The sequence below is a fragment of the Heterocephalus glaber genome, unplaced genomic scaffold (assembly GCF_053883595.1).
Source record: "Heterocephalus glaber isolate CG9 unplaced genomic scaffold, H.glaber_assembly_v1.0 deba00000331, whole genome shotgun sequence".
NCBI classification, from domain to species: Eukaryota; Metazoa; Chordata; class Mammalia; order Rodentia; family Bathyergidae; genus Heterocephalus; species Heterocephalus glaber.
In genome coordinates this window covers 55,365,528-55,385,582 of record NW_028258142.1, presented here as the reverse complement: position 1 = coordinate 55,385,582, position 20,055 = coordinate 55,365,528, and the positions used below count along the sequence as shown (strand labels likewise).

The 20,055-nt window shown below is 41.9% G+C and overlaps 1 long non-coding RNA gene across 1 annotated transcript in view; it reads left to right on the top strand.

Annotated features, from left to right (window-relative positions):
- The window catches only part of LOC147830141 (uncharacterized), a 36,656-nt gene that overhangs the window by 7,204 nt on the left and 9,397 nt on the right, over positions 1 to 20,055 (top strand). Inside the window, exons 3-4 of the long non-coding RNA XR_015444259.1 lie at positions 2,701 to 3,013; positions 6,164 to 6,311. This is a non-coding gene — a long non-coding RNA (uncharacterized LOC147830141). The remainder of the gene's footprint in view (positions 1 to 2,700; positions 3,014 to 6,163; positions 6,312 to 20,055) is intronic.

Here is a 20,055-nt window from a genome sequence, read left to right as displayed (position 1 = left end):
GCAGAAGACCAGGGGGCAGGGCCCCTGCCTCCTACAGACATGTGCAATTATCTCTCAGAGCTCAGTGTGGACTGACTTCTGGTCAAACCCCACTCTACACCAAACCCTACTCTAGGCTGACCAGGTTGTCCTACTTTAGGCAGGATTTTCCCAGGCTTCACAAGGGCAAACTGTGGTTGGTGCCCTCCCTCATACCCTCTTCCTCTCTGGCCCTGTATAGAGGGTCTTGAAGATGTCACCTGTGTGTTCCTGGGTCTTTCTCTTAGACATGGGGCCCATGAAGATAGGGTTTCCATCCCATCGATCTCTGTACCTCTCATGCCTGCTGCTAGCAGGTGCCCAATAATCTTTGCTGATCAGCAATTGTGCGAGCCTTAGACACTGCATAAACACTTCTACTCTTATTTAAAATTTTGGGTGTTTATTTTAAAAATTTTTATTTGATCAATAACAACTATATATACTTACGGGCTACAGTGGGTTGCTTTGATGTATGTATGCATTGTAGCCTGATTATATCAAGGTAATTAACATATCCATCATATCTTATGCTTTTTTGTAGTGAGAATATTTAAAATCTACTCTTTTAGCAATTTTGAAATACACACTATTAACAAGTACAGCCACCATGCTGTGCAATAGATCACTAAAACTTTTTCCTCTTGTCTAATATTTGAGGAACATTTTCCCATTCCCTATTTCATCACCAAAACACACCCTAGGCTCCGTAACTACCATTTTACCCCATTTTTCCGTTTTATGATATACATTAGATCATATGGTATCTGTCTTTCTGCACCAAGTGTATGTCAACCCCTTAATGCCCTACAACTCTGATGGAACCTCTGCTTTATTCTTGAAAAAGAAAACTGAAAACTCTAATCTTTACCATGTTTGGGGGGCCCCATTCCTAGTTTGGGATTGCTACTTATAGAGTTATAACTTATGCTATTTAAGAAATATTGATTTTCCACCTTAAATATTTATTGTAGATAACTAAAAACAAAAAATTAACAACTCACAATTCAATCACTGGAAAAAAATCAGTTATTTAGTGTATCTCCCCTACAAAATAAAAGTTAACTCACAATTTTATAGCTTGTCTTTTTTAATCCTCTAATAAAATCGAACATTTCCCCTTGTCAATAGCATTCTTATATCATGTAATTACAAATGGATTTTCAGAGTTTTCATGAACAACAAAAGCAGATTCATCAGTTTTTTATTTGTTTACTTTTAGTATGCTGGATAGTTTAATCAAAAAGATATAAAGTGAATATATACTGATGAAAAAAAAATCTAAGGCCATTTCAAAAGGGAGAGGAGAAAATGAAACCCACCCTGATATCTTAACCCATTCCAGAGATAATCCCTCTTAACATTTAGGTGCCTATCTTCCTAGACATCTACTGTGCCTTGACACACAGGGTTAAGGATGAATTACTAGCAAGGCCAAACATCTCCTTATATACTTCCTAGCTATTTATAATTTTCATTTCTGAAATGTTCATGCAATTTGCATTTTTTTCTGGGTGGATTTCAACTTTTAATATGGACTGATATGATCACTTGAGCCTATTAAGGCTAAACAGTTTTGTTTTAAAATTTTAGCAATATCTCCCTCAGAATTTAATTTCTGTTTAGATATTATTTTCTCTTCAGAACTTTAAATTTTAATGGAGTCTAATATACCAATATTATCTGTTTTATTTTCTGCCTTTGGTTTAATGTAAGAAATGCCTCGGCCACCCTTAAACTATAAAAAAAATCTATGGCTAAGTATGGATTCCCTTCTTTATATTTTAATTTTTAATCCATCTGGAATTCATTTGGCATAAGGAATGATGCAGTAAGGATCCAAATTTACTTTTTTCCCCCCAGAAGGCTAGCTAATTGTTCCAACATCTTTTTCCCTTTAATTAGAAATGCCAGCTTTAGCATATATATGTAATGTTCTCATTATTTTTATTCTTTAAAATATTCTACAATTGCAATTTTGATTTTTTTCTGTTTACCAGTGAAATTTAGAATGGTCCAATCCTTTGGGAGTGGGTTTTAGTCCTTGCTTCTTTCTATGATATTAATGTTTTTATTTGGTATTTTTTTCCCCCTGCTGTGGTCAGTGAATGTGATTTGAACAATACTTATTAGTTGGAGATTATTGTGGGTTTTTTCCACAGTGTTATATAGTTCAGTTTTTGTAAATGTTTTATTTTGTAAATGTTGACCAAAAGGAATAATCTCCATATAGTGTAGACTTCTGACTTCTCTTTCATGTCTAATTTCTATTACTGGTAAGTGTGAGTCTGAACATTTTAAAAACAAAGGTTTGAGACTTGGAACTTGGTATGCTGGGGAAGGAAATGTTCTTTGACTTGTAGATAAAATAATTATTTAATTTACAAGAGAGTTCTGTATAGAGTTTTGGGGTCAAATTTTCAGATAATAACAATGTTCCTTTTCCCTTTTTTATGGTTATTCTTTTCCTTTCTAACATCCTGAGTTATTTTATTTTAGGCATATCTTTTTCACAAAGAGCAGTTCAGCTTTTTAAATTCTATATGAGATTTTTTTCCTTTCCATTGATGGCTTTATCCTTTACGTATGGCTGCTACATTGGCTGTGTTTGTTCTTGCTCGGTTTGCATTGGTGGTAGGTCACATTACTTGTTCCCAGTTTTTCTTCCCCTTCTCTCTTTAGCCACACTTTGGAGTGGGCAGAGACACTTCCTTTTCCTGATTTGGGGCTTTGCTGTGGGATTGCTGTGACCGGTGCACTGTGGATGAAAGGAACAGTGACCAGTTTTGAGCAGAAGTTTTAAGAAGCACGTAAGTTTGGTTTATCCCTGAGCTTCTGTCCTGTGGTACAAGAAGCCCCCAATGACAGCTTGGGACATGGAGCCCCTTCAGCCTGGGATGCGGAGTGAGAAGGTTTAGGAACCCAGCAGAAGCAAGCTGGGCTCAGCAGAGCCACCACCCTCCCGGAGTCCTGGAAGCAAGAGATGAACATTGTGGTATGTCACTGAGATTTTGGCCTGTCCTTACAGCTCCAATATTTTCCTTCCCCCTTTCCATACATTCTTTAAAATGACTTTCTTCCTTCTTTCCCTCCCTCCATTTGTCCTGACAAGGCCATTAGCAGGGCAGAGGGAGGCAAATCAAGCAAGGGATTAGATTCTCCGTGGAAGGTGGGAATGGGGCTGTGCACCCAGGAGCTGGACTGTGACCTGGAGGACTGAGAGCCATGGTGAAGACAATGGGAGTCAGGCCTCTGACTACGGAAGGGGGAAATGGACACAGCTAGAACTGAGATTGCCAAATAAAAGTACAGGGTAACACATAGGACATTTTTTTGGTCTGAAATTCTAATTTAACCTGGAATCCTGTACTTTATCTGGTACCCTTAGGTGTAATAAGCCCTATTCTGTTGGGTTAGAACTGGAGGTGCCAGCATGAAATCATAGATTTTTAAATCTCTCTCTGTCTCTGTCTCTCTCTTTCTCTCTCTCATACATAGACATATTTTCTAGCCCCGTTCAATCAATGAGCTTGGGGACAATGACACCCTAGTAGCTATGAGCATGTTTAGAATCCAGATCTCAGATAGAATAATACATACTGGAATGAGCTGGTTGTTAAACCTGTAGCGAGAATATCACACCAAGGAAATTGGTATATTCTGTGAAGCAAGCCTCCCCCAACCCCTGGAGACCCTCTTTTAAATGTTTCCCAGAACACCACTGGTGATGTATAGTGTCATCTACCATCATCAATATTTCTGTAAGAGTAGAGTGGTGAATTAAACGTGAATAAGGTGGCCATTGGCATTGCTGCATTCTTTAAAATTTGGATGATGGCACTATTGCTATTTCCCCGGGATATGGTATTGTTTCACATTTGCTATTGTGGGTAGGAGGTAGTGAAGACTTTTCAGACGCTTCCACTTGGCTTTCTCCATCACAACAACCCTATTCCATGGATCAAGGATGGGATACAAGACATCTGTCACTTATCGTATCTGTCCATTCTATTTTGATACAGGGAAATGATTACTGGGTGGATCTATTGACCCAGTGATCTGGACCTAGAGCATTACTGACCTTCATAGTCCCCTCTAATAATATGGGCATTAATGGTACTTTGGGTCCTTGAATATCAGTCAATTCAAACCCTGGGACAATAATCCTTGTAAGTGTTTGCTATTCCAGTTTTTCTACCAGAAAGTTTTCTGATTTAATGGGTATAGACAACTTTGGGGAAAAACTGGAAGAGTTGCTACTGAATGCACTTGCTGTGGTATTGCAAGTCTTTTGTCTTGGGGACCTGTCTTTTCCTTTAGTCATTCTGGAACTGAGAACTGGCTTCTCAGTCACTGCTCTGTCAAGCAATCATGAGATTTTATTAGGGCAACTGCCTGCAGAGTCTTGACCATTCATTCCTGATTTCTTTCAGTTGGATCATTAATTAGTACTGTAACTGTCTGCCAAACTTGCTCCTAGAAAGACCATGTTCTATTGGCCATGTGTATAGCTCTCTGAAGGACTCTGGCTGCCATTCTAACCTTGCCTTTAAATGTGGTAATTCGTCGCTACCTTGCTCTTACTGGCAAGGTGCTACCAGCAGGCCTCTGTGCTTTCAAGATTTCCATTGCTTTCAGAGTTTAGTTCTGCAGTGGGACTTCCTGCTCTTTGCCTTGGCCTACAAAGGCCAGCTACCACCAAGCTTCTAGATAATGCCAGAGCCCTTGGCATGGCTGGGTTCCTTTCCTCCTTCGTGGAAACAGACTCTGGGCTTGTCTGTGGCACATTGTTGGCTGGTTGGGGGTTTTCTGACTGGCCTAGTATATTTCTTTATTATATCAACTTCTTTGAGCCTTTAATTCCTTTACCAGGCTGTTTGCTCCATCAGTTTTGGTATTTCTAGCTCATTAGTCATTCCATTCACATGGGCCGTGATATTTTCCCAAGATTCTACTATCCACCCTGGTAGTATATTAGTACTGTCTTTGGAGTTCCTGCCCAGAATGTGTATGACGGGGGAATTCCACACAGTGATGAATTCTCCCCTGCTCACTTCTATGTCCCTCAGCCCCACCTGCCAGCATCCACTCCTGCGCACACTTTCCCAACTCCTCCTGACACACTTTACCTGATTTTGCAAATCGGTGGTGCCCTGTCCCTGTTCTCTTAGCTGAACAATACTCCCCCAGCTAAGGTGTGCTGAGATTTAGCCTTGTTATTTGTCTTCTTGTTTTTCAGGAGGGGAGGAGGGGCAAGCATTGTGTTTCAGGGGATGGGTTGGCATCAATCAGAGTTCAAACAGGAGACAGAATTCATACCAGTAATTTGAACCAAAAAATTTTAATCAAAAAAGTATTAAGTAGTAAAATCTATTTAACTATGAAAAGGGATAAAAGAGGACTCTAATGGATATAGAAATGCCACACGCGGAAAGCAGCTTCTTTTGGCAGGGCTGAGGGAGAGTGCAGAAGAAAAGGACTAAGACCTCAGAACCTATCTTCCTTCTTCCCTGGGGCTGAGGCCCAGACCTCCTTTGGAGAGGAGGCAGTCGCTATGGAAACACAGAGTGCTGGTGATGAAGGAACATTCTAGAAGGCACAGATGGACATGGTCAGCAGGAGTTAGCCCACTGGGTAGTGGCGGGCATGACTGGAGGGTATGGGGAGGTTGGAAAGGTTCACAAGAGCTGGTAAGTTATTACTAGGGTAGCTGCATGCAGATCTGCTGGCAATCAGGCCAAAGAAAAATGCAAAATGGAATCAGTAAGATAAGCCCTTTACTCTGACTTTGGTCTTGCAGTGTAATCCAATGCCTTTTATTGATAATAATATTGTACCCTTTGAAAAGAAAGAAATCATTAAAAGGTCTAGTTCCTGGGTCATGAAGCAGAGCAAAGAAGGGTATATGGGACCCAAGGGGCAGTAAATTGATGACTTGCACAAGCACCATGCTAACTTGCAAAATATGATGCCAAATTCCTCCCATACCTCTTTGCCTTTCCCCTCCATCTATTTCTCTTTCCTGTTGAACCCAGGCTGATCACAGAACTTGTTCTGACTAATACAGGAGAGTTGGAAGGTTTATGAGCTGAGGCCTCAGAAAGCCATGCACACTTTTTTTACTTTTCTCCCTCTTGGAATCTAGTGATGTTATGAGCTGTGCCATGTGGAGGGGCCACGTGTGGAAAGTTGAGACGTCCTGGGAAACAGCCACAGCCAACTGCCAGATGAGTGAGTGAAGCTTGTTGGGACGCGGCAACTCCAGCCAGACTACCACGTGACTGCTTGGCAGGGTACAGACACACTGCCCCAACTGAGCCCAGCCCCAAATGCTAACACACAGAACTGTGAGAAAATAGAGATTGGTTATTTTAAGTCACGAAGTCTTGAGCTGGTTTGTTACACAAAATGATTGTGAATTGTGCAGTTAAGAGTTAACATAGCAAACCTGACTGCAGTCCTTTGAAATGCCTTTGACTGGCATGTGAGAACTTGGATTTGGGGACGGTTTCTATCATTTTTTGAATGGACAAGAGTGGGGTCATTATACCTATTGTTTGTGTAAACAATATGGTTTATGCTGAAGATCTGTCTTAGTTACTTTCTTGTTGCTGGGACACCATCAAGGGAGGAGAGGCTCATTTTATAGAGATTTCAGTCCATGGTTGGCTGGCTTCAAGGCAAGGTGGCATGGCAGAGGAGTAACAGCTCGTGGTGTGGTAGCAGGAAGCAGAGAGAGAGAGAGATCAAGGGAGCAAGATCCTTCCAGGCCACACCCCCAGTGACCACCTCCTTCAACCAGCCTTCACCTCCCAACATCACATGTAGCAAAAAACTCATCAGTGGACTAATCCATGGATAAGTGTCACACTCCATGATCCAATCACCTTCCAAATGCCCCACCTATGAGTGCATGAGGCTTTGAGGGGAACATCTAGATATGAACGATAGCAAAATCCGTTTTCCTTTGGCAGTCTGGAATTTTCCCAGATAACAGGCTGAGGCTTCCTACATGACTGGCTCCCGATAAAAGCTCTAAAGGCTGAATCTCTTCTGAGCTTCCCCAGTTGGAACAATGAGGTGTGTCCTTTGCGGCTTCTCTGAGAGAGGACCCTTGCGAGGCTGTGCCTGATTTCCTCTGGATTTTATTCCATGCACCTTTTGCCTTTGCTGAATTCGCTTTGTATCTTTTTGCTGTAATAAATCACAGCTGTGAGTGGGACCATATGCTGAGTCCTGTGAGTCTTCCTAGTGAATCATCAAACTTGAGGGTGGCCTTGGGGACCTCTGACACACTAATGCAGACACCTGCTCCATCTGAGCGTCTGAATGATCTTCAGGCAAGTTGGAGGTCACTATTTCTAACAAAGGGAGTGGACATAGGGCTTTGAGAAATCTGGGAGTAAAATCTCCCAAATTATTGCTCAGATATACCCATTCCAAATCTCAAATCCTACACATGCCCTTCTAGGACCTTGATTTCAACATAGGAAAACTTTTGGGAAGAGAATTTAACTTTCTCTAAGCTCTGCTTTTCTACCAATTACATTCTGAGCCCCATCTTTCTGTCTGTTCACCAGCTACAGGAGATCAAAATTTCCTTAAACATTGCCTCGAAGGCCCTCTGGGTCCCATATGTTTGTCTGAATTGTTGAATAATGATCCCGAGCTGGTCATAATCTTGCTTCAATAAATTAGTAGTTCTCAGCAACAGTTACTCAATTTTTGTATTCGTATTGTATGGCTCATACTTCTCAGGGGCCAGAGTTGGCTCCTGAATCCACCGCCACCAGTGAAAAGGTTAAACTGTTGTACCACTGTAGCGTACTAGAGTTTATCTCTTCCTCACCTATCACCAGCGCGGGGAGCTCATCCAATTGGTGAATGATCCAGCCCCAGCATCCCATCACTTATTACTAACACAGTTTAATTACACATATATACCACTCTTTAAACCTTACTATGTGATAGAACATAAGCTCTCCTTTATTTCTTAAACCACCCTGAAGTTTGCTATTAGAGTTACGGTTATCTGCAGTCTCAAGTAAGGAAATTAAGCCCTAGAGGAGTGACTACCCCAAAATTAGGATTCTCCTAAGTTGTAGGTCAGAAAGTCTACCCAGAGTTTTCTAACTGTTCATTCATTCTTTTCTACCTTGGGCGGCCGCTCCAAAGAACTGGTAAGGAAATCGCCTGGTTTGCATTTTCTTATTCAAATTCTTATGATAACTTCAGTACTGATGTGGCTGGTGGCAATCTTTATCAGAAACTTTCGACCTAAAAAAATCCAGGGCACAGGAGAGCAGAGGTTTGTCAACCTTTAATGTGCAAATAAGCCACCTGGGGTTCTAAAGTGTTAAAATGTGGATTCTAGTCCCGGGAGTCTGTATTTTTGACAAGCCCCCAGGTTGATGGTATCAGTCCTCTACCACAAAGAGTAGCTTGGTTCTTAGTGGCAAAATTCTTGAAGAATTGAAGCAAGAAAAATTTAAGGATGTAGGTGTACCTTCATTTCTCACCTTTTCAATTTGGTAAAATGTGACACATTTTTCTTCCACATTAAGTCACTCCATAAACACTCTTTTTAAAAAAGCAGCAAAAATAAAGCTGCAAATTTATTACAATTTAAGCCGGTAGAAAATAAAAATAGTCTTCTAAGAGCTTCATTCAGGAACTTGATTGACGGAGCTCATAAACAGTGTGTCAGGTAGCTACCTGGCCCATGCCAGAACTCTTTTCTAGTTTTACAAGGGCAGTAGTTTTATGTTTATGGCCAAGCATAGTGGGATATCTAATCCCAGTCTGAGCCTTAGCTATTGTGTGTTCAGATATATTAAGATTGCTTTTGCTTATGATTTTTATTTTTATCTGTATTTTTTTATGACTTAGATAAAATTTAATCTTATTAATTTAGTCTTCTAAAACACTTTTATGCTGGTGTTTATTAATTTGGGTTAATTGTATGACCTTGGTGGCTGGCGTGAGATTTATTCATCCTTATGTTTGCTGCATGACTTAGTCAAACTTTCATTTATGGCTTAATATCTATCACTGCTGTTTCCCATGGGGGGTGTGGTTAAACAAGGTGTCATGAGCTGCTAGGAAGTGTGCTTGATACTCGCGCCTTTTAATCTGTGTTGATTTAGAGGGCCTTCTCCCTGGTGCGAAGATTCTTGCATGCGTAGTTATGGTAACAATTAATAAAATAGCTAGGACCAAACCTTTGTGTTTATAGAGTTAAGTAAATTCATCTAGGTGTTTCCAGTGCCTTATTTTACTATAAGCTACATTAATTTAGTAAATAGAAGAAAGATTAAGTGGCATTCATAGAATGGGAAAGGAATTTAGCGATTGGAAGAATAAGATAAGGGAAAGGAGAAAGAAAAAAGAACATTAAAATAAAAAGGGGAAAGAAGAGAAGGGACAATAATAAAATAAAAGGAAGAAAGAATAAAAAAAATTAGTGCTGACATGTCGGTGAAAATAAATATGGAATCTTATAATAAAAATTTGAGGAGACAATTTTACATTTTATTAATAATTAAGGTATAAATAGTTCTTGTTTGGGGAGTTTGGCAGGAATGAAAATATACACTACATAATTGGCTTCTGGTAAAATTATGTAATAATTTTCCTTGTGTAATTAGAAGGTATTAATTTTAAAACAGGGGATAAGAGGGAGTTTGTTAATACAGTGGACCCTTGACTTATGAGCTCGATTCCTTCCCAAGGGCTGGTTGTAACTCAAGTTGGTCAATGAAGGCTCAGGCTCCTCTCCACAGCCTTCAAAGTCTCTCCTGTACACAGGCAGATCTCAGTGCCCTTAGAGAGACATCAGCCCAGGATTTCTCATTGAACCCCACCCAGGAAAGGATGCTGTGATGTTCCTTCCAGAACTCTTTAAGGGTTAAATCTGTATCTGAGCCCATCTGGAAGCACAAGTGGTCGGCATTCAGGTCATAACTCAAGACTTTGATCATAAGTTAAAACTCAAATTCCAGTCATAACTCAAGTTGTTCGTATATCAGGCCGGTCATAAGTTGAGGGTCCACTATAGATTGCCATTGGTAATTCATACACACACATGGGTTTGGATGTGTTTTTTTCCCACCAGGGCCCATGTGTTGGGAGCGTGCTTCCCAGGGTAGTGGTACACTGCAGTGGTGTGGACTTTAAAAGATAGGACCTGGGTGGGGTTCCTCAGGTCACTGGGAACACTGCCCCCTGGAGGGAATGCTGGTTTTCTGCAGGTTTCTGCTAGAGCAGGTTGTGATAGCAGCCTGTGTCTGGCCTCCCCCAGCTCTCTGGTCCCTGTTGCAGATGTGACAACTTCCTCCTTCATTCACACTTTCCCTGATGTGACAGAGCCTGTGATCTTTCCAAATTGTGAGCTCAATAAGCTGATTTTCTTCCTTAGTAGTCTGTTGAAAATATTTTGTTATAGTGACAAAAAGCCGACCAATACACCTGGTAAGTCCGTTTTTAAAATTTTATTAGTCCATGTTTGCAGTAGATCATGTTTACATTCCTTGTGTGGAGTCGATACATGCACATAACACATCTTAATTCCTGTTCTTAATCCCCTTCCTGTTGGTTCTCTCCATCTTCCTCCCATCTCCTTCTCAGTTGAGAAAGACGTATCTCTCTACTTCCTGTGATCTAACTTTGATTTTGCCCTAGCATCCCCTGTCTTGATATATGATTACCTTGATACATACACCATACTGGGTTCCTTATCTTCTGTCTGCCTCAGGCGATATTTAATCGCCCTGGCTTCCCTAAGCAAGATGCCTGTTAGGTCAATTTTGGCAAAATCCACTCATAGCCCTAATATTTCCTCTTTGTAATGTTCTATCTGCTGATCCTTGCTTAGTTTATCGATTTCTACTTGTTCTTATTTAGCCTGCTCTTTCTCCCTTACTCCAAAATTCCACTGTAGTATCCCTCCCCTTGAGTACAGTCTGCTATGGTGTTTTTTTTTTTTAACCAAGTATCATGAATAACTTTTTAAAAATAGGGATCATAGCTGTACTGGGTAATGTTTATAATATCTAGCTCCAAATTATAAGAAGTTTGCTGTTGGACACAGTGCACATGTCAGTAATCCCAGAACTTCAGGAGGCTGAGGCAGGAGGATTACAAGTTCAAGCCCAGCCTGGGCAATTTAGCAAGACCCTGTTTCAAAAATAAGAAGCAAAAAGTGCTGGGAATATGGCTCAGTGGTAGAGTATTCCTGGGTTTGATCTGCAGCACCACACACACACACACACACACACACACACGCACACACACACACGCACACACTCCAAGTTGCCAAGCAGACCTCAGGGAAATCTCAGGCTCTGACAAACTTCAGAACTCTCTCAAAATAGCCCCTGGTCAAGCACCTGTCCCTCATACCCCCAAGTGATTTAAGGCTTCTGTGTCTTTGTCAAGTTCTACCACAACACATAACCTTGTTCTTCCTATTCACAGGGGCTGAGGCCATATCCCCAGGAGCCAGTCTCTGCTCCCATTGTCCCTAGCCTAGGGACCAAGGCAGGGTGATGCCACCCAGGGGCTCATTCTCAAGGTCAAAAATTGGGCTAAGAGTCACACTTGCACTCAGCAAAAAAACTAAAATGGCAACAACCTTGGAAACAAGAATTGGCTTCCCAGTCCTGAGGCATCTGGTGGCCTTAGCCCAAGCTCCACAAAGCCTCCCTGTGGTTTTTTTCAGGGAAAAAAGAAAAAAAAAAAGAGAGAGGAAAAAAACCCATTAACAATTAAATTCAGTCTTCCCTCTTCTGACATTCTATACCAATCCATCCTGCCAGCCTGTCATCCAGTTCTTTTTCTGACTGCCTTGTTACTCAAATGACAAAATATTTCCACTCCAAGTCTTGAGAGTTTCATTTCCCGCCCCTCTTTTTATTTAAGTAGAATCACCAAGGTTTGAACTAGATGTATCTTTTTTTCCTTCGGCTTTTAAAAATGTACTTTTCCCTTCAAGAAGCAAGGATTCAGGAGGTGATAATTCAATTTTTTTATTTATTTGTCTACCCATCCATCCATTTCTTTATTTATTTGTTGTATAAGGTAATAGCTTATGGTACTTACCCAAGCCAGCTGTTTGCGGGATGCCGAGAGCAGGTGGTCTGGGAGGCCTCTGATGAATTGCAAAAGACACTCACCAGCTGCCGACACTGTGTGTAATGAGCAAACCTGCAAAAATCTTTATTTTCAATTGGATTGTACCTTTAAGTAAGCAAGGGAGACAGCCAGTATAACTACAAACCATGACCAACAACCCACATAAACGGTGTACAAACACAAGTGATTAATGTACCAGGATTTCAAAACATCCAAAGCTAATGAGTCAGATTTACTAGGGTGCACAGGAGAGGGGAGAGGGGTGTGGAGGAGGAGAGAACAACTTAATGGGCCTTAATGGCCTTTCCTTGAACCCTAAGGGTTCTCTTGCCTTTGGTCCATGGTGCCATTGAGCTGGTAAACAAACCCCTGCTGGCCTGGGAAGGCCATTTTCTTCCTGGCCATTCAAGGGAGGGCGTTCCAGTTTTAGGACAGAATTAGGGGAACAAGCTGGTGACCACTGCACCCTCCAGTGATCTCTGATGATATGCAGGGATAATGGGTTACAAAGACAGACATTAATAAGGTACGATGAGAGGGGGGAGGTTTATTAATTTTTCAAGTAAGTTAGGATGCCCCAGGGCATGGTAAAAGTGTAAAGAATCTGGTGAGCGATGAGGGGCTCGGCTGATTAATGCAAGTCAGCTGTCCTCCGAGGGCCATCGCAATAATGATGAGATTATGGAAGAACCTACGGAAGACAAATGAGATGCATGTGGAATAAAAACGAAGTGTCCTCGTCCTTCTTTTGGTGTGCACGGTGGATTTTCATTAAGGAGGAACAGAGATACAAATGACAGCTGGAGAAGGGGCCAGGGCTGGTGGCTGCTTGCTCTGTCCCTGAGCTCTCTGCCCTGGCCTTCTAGGAGCTCCGGGCCTGCCTGGGAGAGGTGGGGCAGAGGGAGAACAGACAGAGCTGGGGTTGGTACCTCTGTCGTGTGCCTCCATTTACTGCCCTACATGGCCCTTCCCCGGCTGCATCTCCTCAAGGACAGGCTGGGAGCTGGGCTTCTGCCATGGCTTAGAGTGTCCCCAGCCTGCCTCTGCTTTGCCACTGCTGATGGATTCATTTGGAGCTGGAGAAAAGGCATTTTGAATGATTGTTCTTATGCTCTTCAAAATAGCTTACTGTGTTTTCTGTCCTGTGTGTGTTTATCTCCTTGTGCGTGTCTTTCCCTTTCCAGCGCGCCTCTCAGCTGGTGTCTCCCCCTGGAGGCAAAGGGGGCACAGGTAGTGTCCCCAGCAACGCTGCCCTCTGCACCAGGGCAGGGCCTCGACCTTCTAAGCACAGCACGATCTGAGGAGCTTGCTCAGAAGGGAGCCCTGGGTCACAAGCCCCTCAGAGAGGTCAGGTCAGGTCCCAGGAACCTGCTTTTAAATGAACCCTTCACAAGGGGTTCTGATGCTAGTCTCATGAGCTTGACAAAGTCTCTCTCTCTCCGTCTTTCTCTTTCTCTCTCTCTCCCTTCCTTGGTCTCTTCTCTTCCCTTTTTGTTTTTCTTGCTTGCTGCTGGGGATCAAACCTAGGGGTGCTCTACTCCTGAGCTACACTCCCAAGCCTTTTTATTTTCTATTTTGAGACAAGGTCTCTCTAAGTTGCCCAGGCTGGCCTTGAACTTGCCATCCTCCTGCCTCAGCCTCCCGAGTAGCTGGGATCCAAGGTGTGTACCTCCATGCATGGCTGATGATTTGGTTCTTTGTAGGTTTGCTAAGACTTGAGGAATTCTGGCTGAGATGCAGATCTGACCTCCAACCCTGCCTCCCATGCGGTGGTAACTTTAAGTCATTTTCAATAGGACCACGCAGTATGAGCCTGTCTATTTTGGTGGATGAGGAGGCCAGGGTTTTAGGGGAAGAGTCCTTGGGTCAAATTTGAATGGAGGAAATGTGGAAATGAAAACAGCCTGCAAGAGCAAGGGCAGTCAGAGAGAGGGGAGGCAGGGTGCAGACCTGGACAGAAGCCTGAAGGGACGGTACCAGGGCTGAAGGCTGAAGTCACGGGAGCGAGCAAGAAGGGGCCAGAGGGGAAGCCTGGGCTTCTCCTGTTTTAGTTTTTCTCTTGAAGGATTTCTTTTCAAATGAAAGCTATGTGGAAGCCCCAATATATAAGGCAAATTAAATAATAGTTTACATATATTTTATTTCAAATTTATAATAATTGTCCTTAAAGGGGCAGCAAATTGCAAAAATGAATCCATTGGAAGGGGTACAAAAACTCAAATTGGGGGCCACAGATAACGGTCCCAGCCTCAGAGCAGCTTCTGGAATCAGCCTACTGGCTCCGGGAAATTGACAAGTTTGTTTGACAGGTGGCTAGGCAGTGCTGGGTGACCCCATCGATCAGACGGATTCTGACTCTCGCTTGAAAAGTAGAACAAAATTTGTATTTTAAAGTTGTGAAAAAGTCATGCAGAAAACAATCAGGACATAGAAACAAAAGCAAAAGCCCTCTCTGATATGGGGTGATCTGTCTTACTATTGCATCGATGCAATTGCCCTGCACAAAGAATATGTCCCATAGGTGGTCACAGAGGTGCCCATCTGTAATCCCAGCATTTTGGGAGGCTGAGGCAGGAGGATTGTGAGTTCAAGTCCTGCCTGGACAACTTGGTGAGATTCTGTCTCAGAATTACAAAAGGTTCAGCTTGAAGGGTCTGGGTTCAAATTCCAGTATTACAAACGAATAAACAAACAAACAGACACACACACACACTCCATAGAGAGGCAGAACTCCTTGCTTGGTATTGAATTAAGCCCTTGACTCTTGTGATTTTATGGTGTGCTTTTATACAATTTTATGAATAAATTGCACAGGCCTGAATTTATAAAAATTCTGGTGTAGCCCTATGACGTTCCTAATCAATGACACAGTTCCTAGACACTAGGAGAATCTCTATTTCTAATCTCACACCATGATTTTTTTGATTGGCACAAATTCACGAAGCATTAAAACGTACAAGGTTTTAAACTTAAAATTGAATTTATATATATATATATGTATATTTTTTCCCCTTAAATTCTTTTATTGGTACATTTTAGGTATACAAAACATTTACATTTATCATTAGGTGCTTGTACCTGTACATGATATATCTTGGTTCTTACTTTTTTCCCCATTACTTGTGTGCCCTTCACCCCCTCCACCCTTCCCTATTTACATAGATTTCATTTCCATTTTTTTCTTTTCTCATAATTTTTCCTTTCCCTTCTTTCCTTTCCCCTTCCCCTCCCACCACCCCTACGCCTTTGAATCTTTTCCTATTTCAAATTATCAATTTTTCATTTGAATCATTTTAATCCTTATTTACACTTTCAGTTTCTCATACTAGAGAAGTTATTTGGTATTTACACATGTGTGTCCTATTTATTTCACTTAAGAGTATGGCCTCAATGTGCATCCATTTAGGTATAAATGTCTCTAGTTTCTCATTCTTTATGGCTGAGTAGTACTCCATTTTATAAAAAAAATCACATCTTCTTTATCCAGTTTCCAGTTGATGGGCAATTGGGCTGTTTCCAAGTTTTAGCTATTACAAATTGTGCTGCTATAAACATGGGTGCACATATATCACTGTGGTATGATTCTTTTAATTCTTTGGGGAAGATACCCAGCAGGGGAATACCGGGGTCAAATGGGGCCTCTAGCCCTAATTCTTCGAGGTGTCTCCATACTGATTTGAATTTATATTTAAAATTCAGGGTAATGCACACTTACATGTGCTGTATTAATGTACATACATATTACACATGTGCACGTTTAAGTGTGATATACATTAAAATGGATTTTTTTTTTCAGGCCCGGGAGGGAATATGAAGCAGATGTCACACATTTAAAAGTAAATATGTAAATAATGAGATTAAAATACAGTATATGTAGAACACTTGGAGGCTGAGGGAAGGAGTTGAAAATCATAGGCCTGGGCCAGGACTGTGTTTAAGCAGGATCTTGTCATGTAGCCGGAGGTTGGGCAGCAGGGACTGGACATTGGGGAAGGTCTCAAAGCTTCTTCATAGCTCTGGATTTTCTTTTCCTCTGTCTATTTAAGAAGCTACAGCACACCTGGGCACAGTGGCCCAAGTCTGTAATTCTAGCTACTTAAGAGGCTGAGGCAGAACAGCATCAATTTAGTGAGGCCCTCTCTTAAAATAAAAAATAAAAAGGGCTGAGATGTAGCTCAGTGATAGAGCACTTGCTTAGCATGAGCAAAGTCCTGAGTTCAATCCCATATTAGGGACAAAAAGGTTACAATGAGGAAAATTAGCAAGAAGTAAATGAAGGGAACTGAGTGCCGAAGAGAGAAAAAAAGAGGAAGAGAATGAGTTGTGGTGAAATAGAGACACCAGAGGAGCTTGTCCCTGCACACATGAAGATGGACAGCAAGTGAGGCTTTTGGAAACTTCCAGAAGGATGTGAGAGAAGAAAAAGGAAGGGGAATAGGATGGAAAGGAGGAAGGAAAACCAGAGAGAGGAACTTGGAGAGGTCTCAGTGATAGGAAAAGACTAAAGGGCCTTCATGGAAACAATCTCTGAAGTCTGTGCTAGTGCTGGGAGCCTCCTTTTATTGCCCTGGCAAGAGAGGAGGCTGCTGAAAGACTTTGCCCTGGAAATCCACAGTGGTTCCCTGTGGCCCGTCACTTTACTTGGCTTTAAGGCCTGTCCTTCCTTCTGCTCTCATTGTTTCTCTCTGCCTGCTCCCCGCAGCCTCTCATCTCTTCTTCTCCTCTCTCTCCCACTTAGCCCACCAAGGCCTGGGCATCCGAGTAGAACAGACTTTCATTTTCCTCAGGTTCACACTGTGCATACTGACTAACCCGCTTCCCACCACTCCAGCGGCCTCTCTCCAGCTCCCAGACCTCTTATCTCTATGGTAACAGAAGACACGATGATCATCATGTCTTGCCTCTGAGAGCTGGTCTGTACAAGCTGCTTTCCTGGGGTAGCTTGTTCTTTTGCAGTTCCCTGAGATGCCTGGGGAGAGGAGCTTCCCCCCCAGCAGGATGGCAGGCGTGGCCTCCAGATGCAGGTGCCTGGCAAGTCTGAGCTGCGTGTCTCCATGAAAATATGATGTAATTAACAGAGCCTCAGCAGCTGGAACAATTCAGCACCTCACATGGATTTTCTGTTACTCTTATTTACTTTCTTTTTTTTTTTTTTTTAACACTGTCCGTAGTGACAGAAAATCAAAGAATTATAATGGTGTGCATGAAGACCGTGATGCTGGGCCAGCATTTCCTTGAGAAATCCCAACATTAATCAGTTTATGGTCACTCAATCATTGCCTTTCACACCTAAATTAAAGCTGTCCTCCAAATGCTAAGAAACAGCAATGTATTTTTGGATATTAAAAAATCAATTTTACTATTTTAAAATTTGAGGGCAGTTAGGGAACAAAAATCAGTCCAAAGCAATATGGACTGGGTCTGCTTTCTCCTTCAGGTTTATATGAGGTTGGCAAAGTTTTTCGGCTACAGTGGGAACAAGTGCTGTATTCGCCCTTCCCAAGTTTCCAGGGCTTGGAAACGTTACCTGCTGGAACCAAAGAGACGAATTGTGTTCCAAGTTTTTTTCTATCCCTGAAATGAAGGAAAATGAATTTCCCCATGTGTGCTGATTTCATGAACTTTCATACCAAGTGAGGTTGGTTTTCTCACAGACAGTGTATTTCCAATTCTATCCAGGGAAGGGATCTTGGATTAGTTTCATTTTGGATTCCTTAAAAAGCTGGATAAAACAGGCAGAAAGCTGGGGTTGAGAGGGGGAACAGGCTCCCAGGTGAAGTCTGCTAGCTCCAGATTCTGTGTGATGACATTGGGTTTGATCTGATTCGCTCTCATTTTTATTCAAACTCACTTTCCTTGGTAGATTCCATATCTTGGCCATACTGTGAGGATCCACTTTTTTTTGCTTTTTAAAAAATTGATTCAAATAATATAACCATTTCATAAATAATTAGGAAAATAGAGAAAAGAAGAAAATTTCGTGTAATTCTACCACTCAAGCACAATGGCTGTTATTGTTTTGGGGTAATTACTTTAGGTCATTTTCAAATGCTGAGTTTTGATATGATTCTAAGCATACTGTGCAAAATAGTTTGTGTTTTGCTGTTTTGCTTAATATATGTCAGAAATATTTTCCCATGTTATTATTAGTTTCAGTAAATATCTTTTTAATTGCTGCCTGGGCAGTTGGAACAATTCAGTCCCTTGCATGTATTTTCCATGTATCCTAGGAAGTAGAGGCTTCCCATTATCTTAACTAATACCATATTTTGGGACAATCAATCAAAACCATTTTCACTGTAATTAATCCCATGATAAGCATCTTTATACATAAGCCCTTTCCGTACATCAGATGATTTCTTTAGGATAAATTCCCAGCAATTACTGAGTTAAAATGTGAATATTTTGTGACTCTAGATATTTCCTGTTGATCTTTCCAACTATTGTGTAAATTACTATATCACCTAAATGTTTGAGAGATCGTGCTCTAAAAGGGTCTTTTACCTAGTAAATATGCAGAACTGAGAGAGCTTTATGCACACAGATTGATGATGCAGACAAGTATGCTGGAGATTAACATTTTCAATTTTAAATGTGTTCCCTTCCCATTGTGTTTAACATACAGAAGTGACTTAGTTACAGCCATTTCTTCTAGGTGTGCAATAAATGGTGAAGTCTTTGCCTGATTGCGATGTTCTATCTCATCAAACCCCATATAACTAATTAGTGCCACACCCCCTCGGTTGGGCTGTGAACTTTGAAGACAATATGAATTTATCTTCTGTGTTTCACAGACCTTGGAATAATGCCTTCGGAAAATAGAAAAAAATACAGAGTGGAAAGAAAGTACATTTTCTGGGAGAAGAATAAGAGCCCAGAGAGATGGAGTGAGAATGGTACCACAGAATCCCAGCAGCAGATGTTTTGGGTGCTGAAACTCCCACCAGAACAGCTGCAGCAATGTAGAATCACATCTGGGTGTGTGACGCGGCTGCATCATTACCTACTGACAGCAAAAGAGCCAGATGCTTCCAATTCATTTTAAGGACCAAGCTTCAGGTCTGAACCTGTGAACGTCCTCACTTCCCGACTGACAGCTTATCAATGGCCCTGGCAGTTCTTGGAAATGCAGCCTCCTGGGCACCTTAAGGACACAGATCAGTGGCAGCAGGTAGAGGCTGCACACAGCTGCCACACAGCACTCCCAGACCCGCAGCTCCAGGCCCGCTGTTTGCTGGAGAAGACGCCTCAAAGCCCTTCCACACAGTGGCCACAGGGTGGCTTGTCAAGGTGTCTGAAGCCTGCCTCTCTCTCTCTCCCTCCCTCCCTCCCTCCCTTTCTCACATTTTCTCCCCTTCCCTCCCTGCTTTCTCTCTCCCCTTTCATTCTTTCCTCCTCTCCCAATCTTCCATATAAACTTATTTCCAAGCCAGTTGGACAAATAACAGGGTGGTCATTATGTAGTCAATGTTGCTTCAGACTCTTGGATGACTGATGTGACTTTTGAGTACAGACAGACCTGTTCTCTTGTATTCGATGTGTGCATCTCAACCCTCAGCGTGGGCAAGGGAGGGCTTCTTCTGGGAGCATCCCCTCGACCCCCCACTTCCGATGGTGCGAGGAGAAACCAACTAGGCACATTTGGAGATGGAAGCTTATTTTCCTGTGTTGAGATGCAGCACTGATAACCACTCCAAGCAAATAAAAAAAAGGGATAAATTTTGGAATTTCTAAAAAGCAATGCAAAGAAGTTCCAATTTTTTAGTCACTCACATTCTTCAAAATGCTTCGTCTCACTTAATCATCACATTGCTATAGTTTGTTCCTATAGAAATCTCACATTTATTATTAGAAGTGTTTTTTTATTATGGAGCTTGCTAATGGGGAGGCTGAAGTGGTATCCTA